This window comes from Pinus tabuliformis, chromosome 4_2 (genome assembly GCF_031772625.1).
Source record: "Pinus tabuliformis cultivar Carrire ecotype Pingquan chromosome 4_2, CPIR1, whole genome shotgun sequence".
Classification (NCBI taxonomy): Eukaryota; Viridiplantae; Streptophyta; class Pinopsida; order Pinales; family Pinaceae; genus Pinus; species Pinus tabuliformis.
In genome coordinates, this window is record NC_142304.1 from 455,659,447 (window position 1) to 455,669,514 (window position 10,068).

Here is a 10,068-nt window from a genome sequence, read left to right on the forward strand (position 1 = left end):
ATGGATTCAACACCATGAAAAATCCCTATGGCACTTCGATTGTGCAAGGGTTACCCATCAAGCTTGTGAGCTTCCAAAAAGTTGCACTAAAACAACTCGCAATTTCATTGTTATTAGTCAATTATTTATATATATTGATATTAATAAGATACTACATTATGATACTTTATGCTTTTCCAAAAATTGTTGAGTAAAATCTGAGAAAATATGAATAATAAAATTTCTTAAAATATCAACCATCAAATCATCTGAATAATTTATTCAAACTTTATTAAAAACATAATGATATTAATTATTAAATTTCAAATACAAATTCAAAAAATCTAATTAATTTTGTAAACTAGAAATCCCCTTTTGTTAATTTTTTAAATTTACAAATATAAATTTCCTTACTGTTATCCCTTTCGGGTACGTTAAAGCATTTTCATATTAAGGCACAACAAAAACACTAGATATGATAATTGTTTTGTTGCTTCTGGTGTCCTTCCATTGAATACCACACTAGTAGCACAACATTAATTTTACAGCCAATAATTTGGTTAAAGGTCTTTCCTTCCTTGAGGTAATATAAAAAAAAAAAAAATTAACATAAGATAATTGAAAGGAAAAAGTAATAGGATGAGGGTATAGATTGGTAGTCCTCAGAGAAACTTGATGCAACACGTGTAGTAATATTGAGGATCCACCTGAATGGTTTTAGGTGGAACTTCTTTTCCCTTTGAGTTAGAAAACACAATGTTGTCATTTGGTCAGCCAATGCAATGATATTTTTATCCACTTTTCCAGTCCAGTTTCGAATTCCATCCCACTCAAATTGATTTTTTTTTGTTGAGGTTCTGATATTTTACTCACTCAGTACTCTTGGCATCACAATATTGATTTGCTAATATATATGAGAAACCTTCAGATAGTGAGTTTGAAAGGAACGAGTGCAATATGTATCTTACACCTAGTTCCCAACATATTCCAGCATATCCAAATCCAAAATAAATATTGCATCCTCTTCCGCCCCCATAATCTCTCTCCTATTCCACCTCCAGAATCTCTCTCTGAAGCCATGGACTGGTTCGATTAAGGTACCTACTGACCGAACCTTTGATTTCTACAACTTGTAGCACCTTCGCCGTTTCCACTCATTCCTCTGCATCTAGATCCGTCAATTACATATTCTCTGAAAGTAAAGGTATGTGCCCTCTATCTTCTGTCAACAAAATAATCACCCCCCCTTCCTTGCGTTGGTTGGCACATTCTAAACACGAAACCTATGTAATTTGTAAATCCAAACAGCGCGAGCGATTGTGCAGAATTAAATGAATAGCTGATTCTAGATCTTCTGCCCTTGTATCATCGAGCGGCATGTCAGCTCTATATATCGAAGTCGAAGCACTTTAAAAATCATTTGGTGGAGAATCATCTTCTTCCGATGCTGCTAACTAATGTGTGGCTCCCGAATCCCCATATATCCTCTTGTCCAACACACAAAAACAGGCTGTAGCAGTATAAGGGGTATTCGGATTGTCTAGAGCTCTTTTCGAATGGAGTGTAAATTTGAAATGACTGGAATAGTGAAAGCTAGGGTTGAATTCAAGAGTTCACTCATTGTTCGTGATTGGGATTTTTGTTACTGTATTCGGTAATTTCTCCCCCAAAACATGTTGAAAAGGCTAAGAGTTCGAAGACACTTACGTTAACAATAGATGTGAGTGACCCTTTCTCACACCTAACAATACAATTCATACTGTAACCTCTGTAGGAGGATACAATTCATACTGTAACCTCTGTAGGAGGACAAGGGCAATCATACTCTTAGCTATAAAGGAATCGATGAGCGTAAGAAATGGACACACGATATAATCTGAATGAAATGCAGTGAAATGAAATTAGTGGAAGAGAATTGCACTCCGTGATCGCAGTTACCGCTGAATACGCATACCCCGCAATGATTTCCCTATCGATTGCCATTAATAGCCCTCGCCATAGTGGGAAGTGGCCATACACGTAGTGCTATCTCCTATCCATAATCCCATCAATGCTCGGCTCTTCGACCTAACATCCTTGTTCAATGCTCGGCTCTTCGAGGTAACATCTTTGTTCAAGTCGAATTATAACAAATCTCCATGCTTGGTTCTTCCAGGTCTTGGAGTTCATCTTTTTTTGATGAGTCATTCCACTGAAGGTTTCTCTGGTAGAAACAAACAGCCCAACTAAGCAATCTCATAGGCTCTCTAACTTCATCTACTCAATTGGTTTTATATGAAGAATGGATTAAACAATAATAATAACTTTATCATTTAGATTTAACTTATTCCTATAATAAGTTAACAATTTATATTTGGTTTTATATGAAGAATGGATTAAACAATAATAATAACTTTATCATTTAGATTTAACTTATTCCTATAATAAGTTAACAATTTATATTTAAATTTAAGTTATTGTTATTCTTTTTCAAAAAATTCTATCAAATGAATGGTCAAACAAAGTAGTGGAAAAAATGTCTTAAATTTTTCTATCAAATGAATGCTGTAACAAAGTAGTGGAAAAGATGTCTTGTTAGGAGACACTTACATATGAAAAAAAATCCTATTGAAAGTAGTTTCTGTTAGTTTGACAACGATTTCGCTGATCTAGTAATTTAGGTATAGACAGTTTTGTAACGAATAAGTTTGTAACGAATAATTTAGTTATGTAACGGTAGTTAGTGACATGAATATATCGAATGCTCATGTAGAGGAAAAATCATTCTTGAATAAAAGCAGATACAAATTCAGTTTCATATTTCTTGGTCTTCTCCCATTTTCTTGCTATTCTTTCTACAATCTCTCCTATTATTTCTACAAGTGGTATCGGAGCTCGAGGGCCGAGCGATTGGGCGTGAAGGCACTAAGAAGAACCTGCGATGAGACGCTGAGACCAGCAACGCTGAGGGACGCTGAGAAGACCAGCAAATGCTGAGGGACGCTGAGAAGATCAACAACGCTGAGGGACGCTGAGAAGACCAGCAACGCTGAGGACTGCGTGACTGTCTGTGGGTCGCAGAAATACGACTGTGAGTCAGCTCTGGGGAAGAGAAAATAGCGTGTTTCCGCCAGCGTGAAGAGGAAAAAACCCAGCGTGAAGAGGAAAAAACCTCTGTTTTCAGCCTTGGCGACCAGCGTGAAGGCTGAAGCTGCAAACACCTCGTTGGCGACCAGCGTGAAGGCTGAAGCTGCAAACACCAAGACGATTGAAGAATCAGCGTGTTTCCGCCAGCGGAAGAGGAAAACACCTCTGTTTTCAGCGTGGGCGACCAGCGTGAAGGCGCTGCCAGAACCTGTTCGGAAGAGGAAAAACCTCTGTTTTTCCAGCGTCGTCGACCAGAGCTTGTTTGGAAAATCCGGGTATTTTTTTTTTAAAAAAAAAAAGAATTTTTGTCTCAGAACTTTTTTTCCAAAAAATAGTGAGAGTAAAATTCTTTAAAAAAAAGAAGGAAGGGTTTGCAGAATTTTTTTTTTTAAAGACAGCAGCAGATTGAAAAGATTGTTCAGGAATTTTTTTTTAAGACAGCAGAGATTGAAAAGGTCGTTGTTTTTTTACAAATATTGTAGAACAACAGATTGAAAAGGTTGTTGTTTTACAAATATTGTAGAACAGCAGATTGAAAAGGTTGTTGTTTTTTTTTACAAATATTGTAGAAGAAAAAGTTTGCAAGAGATTTGCAAGAATGTTTTGAAACCAGAAAAACAAAAGGGTTTGCAAGAAACAAAGGATTTGAAACTTGTCTTTCTGTTTGAATTGGGGAAGTTATTTTTTTTCTTAGAAAGACTAAGACTGAAACCCTAGGAAGGAGGAAAAATGGCCAAGATGTCGAATGCAAGATTCGAGGTGGAGAAATTCACCGGAAAGAGCAATTTTGCTCTTTGGAAACTGAAGGTTAAGGATCTGCTTGTGCAACAAGGGTTGCACAAGGCATTGGATGGGATTACTAAGAAACCTACAACCATGACTACTTCAGACTGGGAGGACTTGGATGCTCGAGCTCTCAGTACAATCCGGTTATGTCTAGCGGATGAAGTTCTCTTCAACATTGTTGAAAAGACTACAGCGTCAGGGTTGTGGGAAAAACTTGAAAACCTCTATATGACAAAATCATTAACCAACAGAATTTATCTGAAACAACAGTTATACAGTCTTCGAATGAAAGAAGGTTCAAGCGTTGCAGAACATTTGAATGTTTTTAATACACTAATTTGTCAATTAACAGATATGGAAATCAAAATACAGGAAGAAGATAAAGCCATAACCTTGCTGTGTTCTCTGCCTGAATCATGGGATCACTTCGTAACCTCAATCCGTTTCAGCTCTGCTGATTCTTTGAAGTTTGAATCAGTCGTGGGAGCTCTTCTGTCTGAAGAAGTACGAAGGAAATCTAGCACTGATACAGCTGCATCAGAAGCCATGGTCGCTAGAGGACGCTCAAAGGAAAGAGGAGACAAACCAAGGGGGTCTTCGAGGTCGAAATCGAAGGGCAAGAAGTGTAAAGCAAAATGTTGGAACTGCGGTAAAGTTGGACACTTGAAGAAGGACTGTTGGAAACGGAAGGAATCCGAAAACCCGAAGAACGAAGCGAATCAGGCTGATTCAGGTATGGTAGACGAAGTTTTATCTGCTGAAGAATTGTGTATGATAGATGAAGCTTCACCTGAATGTAATGTCTCTCAGAGTTTTGATAGCTGGCTGTCAGACTCTGGTGCTTCGCATCATATGTGCCCACATAGAAATTGGTTTACTTCGTATGAAAATGTAAACGGTAGTTCTGTGTTTATGGGTAACAATATGCCATGTCAGACTGTTGGGATGGGAGATATCAGGATTAAGATGTATGATAACACAGTTAGAACATTAACTAGTGTTAGACATGTACCTGATTTGAAGAAAAATTTAATCTCTTTGGGAGTGTTGGATTCAGATGGTTATAAGTTTACAGGTCAGGATGGTGTCTTGAAAGTCTTCAAAGGTGCCCTTCTGGTTACGAAGGCAGAAAAGGTCGGAAATCTTTACAGGTTAAAAGGAAGTACTCAGGTCGGTGAAGCAGCGGTTGCGTCAGAAAAGGAAGAAGCAGGTACTCGTCTGTGGCATCAGCGTTTGGGTCATATGAGCGAGAAAGGTCTTCACATACTGATGAAATGTAAATCTCTTCCTGGTCTGAAATCCTTGAATTTAGATTTATGTAAACATTGTGTGTATGGAAAACAGTGTAAACAGAGATTTAAAGTTGGCAATCATAATAGTAAAGATGTTTTAGACTACATTCATTCTGATCTGTGGGGGCCTTCCCTTGTTATGTCATATGGAGGTGCATTGTATTTTTTAACGTTCATTGATGATTACTCTCGTAAAGTTTGGGTCTATCTGCTAAAAAGGAAAGCTGATGTATTCAATGTCTTTAAACAATTTAAAGTAATGGTAGAGAAAAGAACAGGCAAATCTATTAAATGTCTAAGAACTGACAATGGTGGTGAGTTCACTTCTGTTGAATTTGAACAATACTGTAAGGATGAGGGCATTGTTAGACACAAAACTGTTGTTTATACTCCTCAGCAAAATGGTGTTGCTGAGCATATGAATCAGACTCTTATGGAAAGAGCCAGAAGCATGATCAGCAATGCTAACTTGCAAAAGGAGTTGTGGGGAGAAGCAATATCTACTGCTTTTTATTTAGTTAACAGATCACCTTCAGTAGCAATTGATTGTAAAATTCCTGAAGAAGTTTGGACAGGTCAGTCTTGTGACTATTCTCATTTGAGGATATTTGGCTGTGATGCTTATTCTCTTATTCCGAAAAATCAGCGTTCAAAATTAGATCCAAAGTCGAAATGTTATGTCTTTGTTGGGTATGACTATGCAGTGAAAGGATATAGGTTGTGGGATCCTACATTGCGGAAGATAGTCATTAGTAGAGATGTAACATTTGATGAATCCTCTTTGTTAAAATCAAATGTTGAAAGAATTGAATAGGAACAGGTATCACCGAGTCAACGAGTTCAGTTGGAGGCTAGATCTTTCGGTGACAGTCGAAAGGAAGGAGAGACTTCTGGAGACAAAGGTGTTGAAGACACAAAGGAAGCCATTGAAGCTTCTGAACGAGTGCAAGTTTCTGAACCAGTTCAGCAACCAGTCGCTCTAAGAAGGTCTACAAGGGAGAGGATGTAGGAATTTACAGGGTAAGTTCCACAGAAAGAATACCAAAAGGACACCGCTCACAACCAGATCTCAAATCAATACACCAGTATTTTTGACGTGGTTAAAACCCTCAAAGTGCAAGGAGGGAAACAGTCCACGGCCTGTCCCAACGTGGGTACTACAGGCAATTTATTAATCAAAGAATGAAAATTTACATAAGCTTCTCTCATGCACGGATTACCCGAACAATGACCCTCCATGCGCTTTAAATAGAACTCATGGACCAATCGGGTGTCAAGCCACGGATCAAGTGTCGGTAATACCGAGGTGAGAGTGAACCGTCGGATCACTACATATCGTGACCGTCGGATTGTAAGTTACAAAATGTTCAATGGTAAAGAAACACACTTTACCTAACTCTAACCTAACTCTATACTAGACCAAGTTGAACTTAACTATATCCTATGTGTCGGAATATCCTAACATCCCCCCTTAAGAACAACTTGGGATAGGATTGAAGGATTTACAAATATGACACAATAGGAGAAGGAAGGAGGCACTAGAGCCTATCCCCCCTTAGTGACAACTTCCTGAACTCCAAGCATATATCGAAGTTTAGTGAACTTCGCCTCTGTGAGAGCCTTTGTGAAGATGTCTGCAACCTGATCATCTGTTGGACAATATTGCACTTCAAGAACATGGTCATGAATGAGCTTTCTGATGAAGTGCATGTGTAGTTCAATGTGTTTGTTGCGGTGATGCTGGACTGGATCTTTGCATAGCTGAATGGCACTTTGATTATCACACCAAAGTGTGGTTGGATGCTGATGCTCAAAGCCAAACTCTGATAGGATCTGACGAAGCCACAAGGCTTCCTTACTAGCTTCCACGGCACCACGATACTCTGCTTCTGCTGACGAAAGAGAAATGGCAGCCTGTTTCTTACAAGCCCATGTAATAGGTCCTGAACCAAGAGTGAAGACATAACCGACAGTAGACTTCCGATCATCAGGGTCACCAGCCCAATCAGAATCAGTGAAACCAACTAACAGAGGAGCTGCTTTGGCACTGTAATGAATCCCAAACTGTACTGTACCTCGAACATAACGAAGTATTCTTTTAGCTGCTTTCCAATGACTTTCACGGGGGTTTTGCATAAAACGAGCAACAAGGCCAACAACAAAGGAAAGATCAGGACGAGTATGGGTTAAATACAAGAGTTTTCCGACAAGTTGATGGTATAAGGTAGCATCAACTTCAGGAGAAGTACAAGAGACTGAAAGTTTGACTCCAGACTGAAAGGGAGAAGGGGTTGGCTTACAGTCTTCCATGTGAAAATGACGAAGAATATCACAAGCATACTTGGACTGGGAAAGGAAAATACCCTCTTGGGATTGCAAGACTTGAAGACCGAGAAAATAGTGTAAGTGTCCTAAGTCTGTCATTTCAAATTTCTTTTTAAGGCTGGACTTCACATGGTTTATAAGGTTGGGATCACTACCAGTAAGAATAAGATCGTCAACATAAAGAACAAGGATGATAAGAGAGTTGCCCACTTTCTTGGTGTAGACAGTATTGTCAGAATGACACCTAGAAAAGCCAGATCTCAAATCAATACACCAGTATTTTTGACGTGGTTAAAACCCTCAAAGTGCAAGGAGGGAAACAGTCCACAGCCTGTCCCAACGTGGGTACTACAGGCAATTTATTAATCAAAGAATGAAAATTTACATAAGCTTCTCTCATGCACGGATTACCCGAACAATGACCCTCCATGTGCTTTAAATAGAACTCATGGACCAATCGGGTGTCAAGCCACGGATCAAGTGTCGGTAATACCGAGGTGAGATTGAACCGTCGGATCACTACATATCGTGACCGTCGGATTGTAAGTTACAAAATGTTCAACGGTAAAGAAACACACTTTACCTAACTCTAACCTAACTCTATACTAGACCAAGTTGAACTTAACTCTATGAAGATTCTGCTTCATCTGTTGCTTTGGTTACTGAAGATGAGGAACCTTCTTGTTATCAGGAAGCAGTAGATGATATAGATAGCGAGAAATGGAAAATGGCTATGGAAGAAGAAATGGACTCCTTAGCCAAGAACAATACCTCGGATCTTGTAGAGCTTCCTGAAGGGAGAAGTGCTGTTGGATGTAAATGGGTCTTCAAGCTGAAATGGAAAGTTGATGGTAGTATTGAAAGGTATAAGGCGCGACTGGTAGCGAAAGGGTATTCTCAGGTTGAAGGTATAGACTTTCATGAGATTTTTTCTCCAGTTGTAAAACTTGTTTCTATACGTACTGTGTTGGCACTAACTGCGTTGCTTAATCTTGAGTTAGAACAGTTAGATGTTAAAACAGCTTTTATACATGGTGATTTGAACGAAGAGATATATATGGAACAACCAGAAGGTTTTGTACGAGGTCGCAACAGAAGATTAGTTTGCAAGCTCAGGAAATCATTGTATGGTCTGAGGCAGTCTCCCAGACAATGGTACAAGAAGTTTGATTCCTTCATGATGAGCCAGAACTTTATAAGAAGTGAGTATGATCATTGTGTGTACTTCAAAAGTTTCAATGACATGTTCATTATCTTAGCTTTGTATGTTGATGATATTCTTATTGCAAGCAAAAGCATGGAAGAGATCAACAGGTTAAAGGCTCAACTCTCTAGGACGTTTGATATGAAGGATCTTGGAGCAGCAAAACATATCTTGGGCATGGAGATACACAGAGATAGGAAAAATGGTAAGCTTTGGTTGTCACAGCAGAAGTATGTGGAGAAGGTACTTGAAAAGTTCTCTATGAATAATGTGAAACATGTTAATGTTCCTTTAGCTTCCCATTTTAAGCTTTCTTCGGTTTTGAGTCCTAGAGCTGATGAAGAAAAGCAATATATGTCTCATGTACCATATGCAAACGCTGTAGGCAACTTAATGTATGCGATGGTATCTACAAGACCTGACATTTCACATGCAGTTGGAGTTGTCAGCAGGTTCATGGCAAATCCAGGTAAAGAACATTGGCAAGCAGTGAAATGGGTGCTTCGATATCGAAGAGGCACAAGTGACCATTGCATCGTCTTTAATGGTAGTGAAGGATCAGTTTGCGGATATGTAGATGCTGACTATGCAGGTGATTTGGACAAAAGAAGATCTACTACAGGTTATGTCTTTACTCTTGCAGGTGGAGCAATTAGTTGGATGTCAAAGCTTCAAGAAACAGTTGCGTTGTCCAATACCGAAGCCGAATATATAGCTGCTTCAGATGCCAGTAAAGAAGCAATCTGGTTAAAGGGTTTGCTCGATGAGATTGGAAGGATGCAAGAGAAAGTGAATGTACTTTGTGACAGTCAAAGCGCTATTCACTTGGCTACAAACCCTGCCTATCATAGCAGAACCAAGCACATTGATGTAAGGTATCATTTTCTGAGACATGTGATCGATGGTGGAAAAGTAGCTCTTAAAAAGGTCCATACACGAGAAAATTGTGCAGACATATTCATAAAGCCAGTTACAGTAGAGAAGCTGCGGTGATGTTTAGCTTCTCTTGGCTTGCAGGAAAGATGATGAATGGGAAAATTGTTGTCAAGGTGGATTTTGTTAGTTTGACAACGATTTAGCTGATTTAGTAATTTAGGTATAGACAGTTTTGTAACGAATAAGTTTGTAACGAATAATTTAGTTATGTAACAGTAGTTAGTGACATGAATATATCGAATGCTCATGTAGAGGAAAAAGCATTCTTGAATAAAAGCAGATACAAATTCAGTTTCATATTTCTTGGTCTTCTCCCATTTCCTTGCTATTCTTTCTACAATCTCTGCTATTATTTCTGCAGTTTCTTTTATTTTCAAAGAGTAGTTTCTTTCATTTTCAAAGATGTAATAGTATACATTT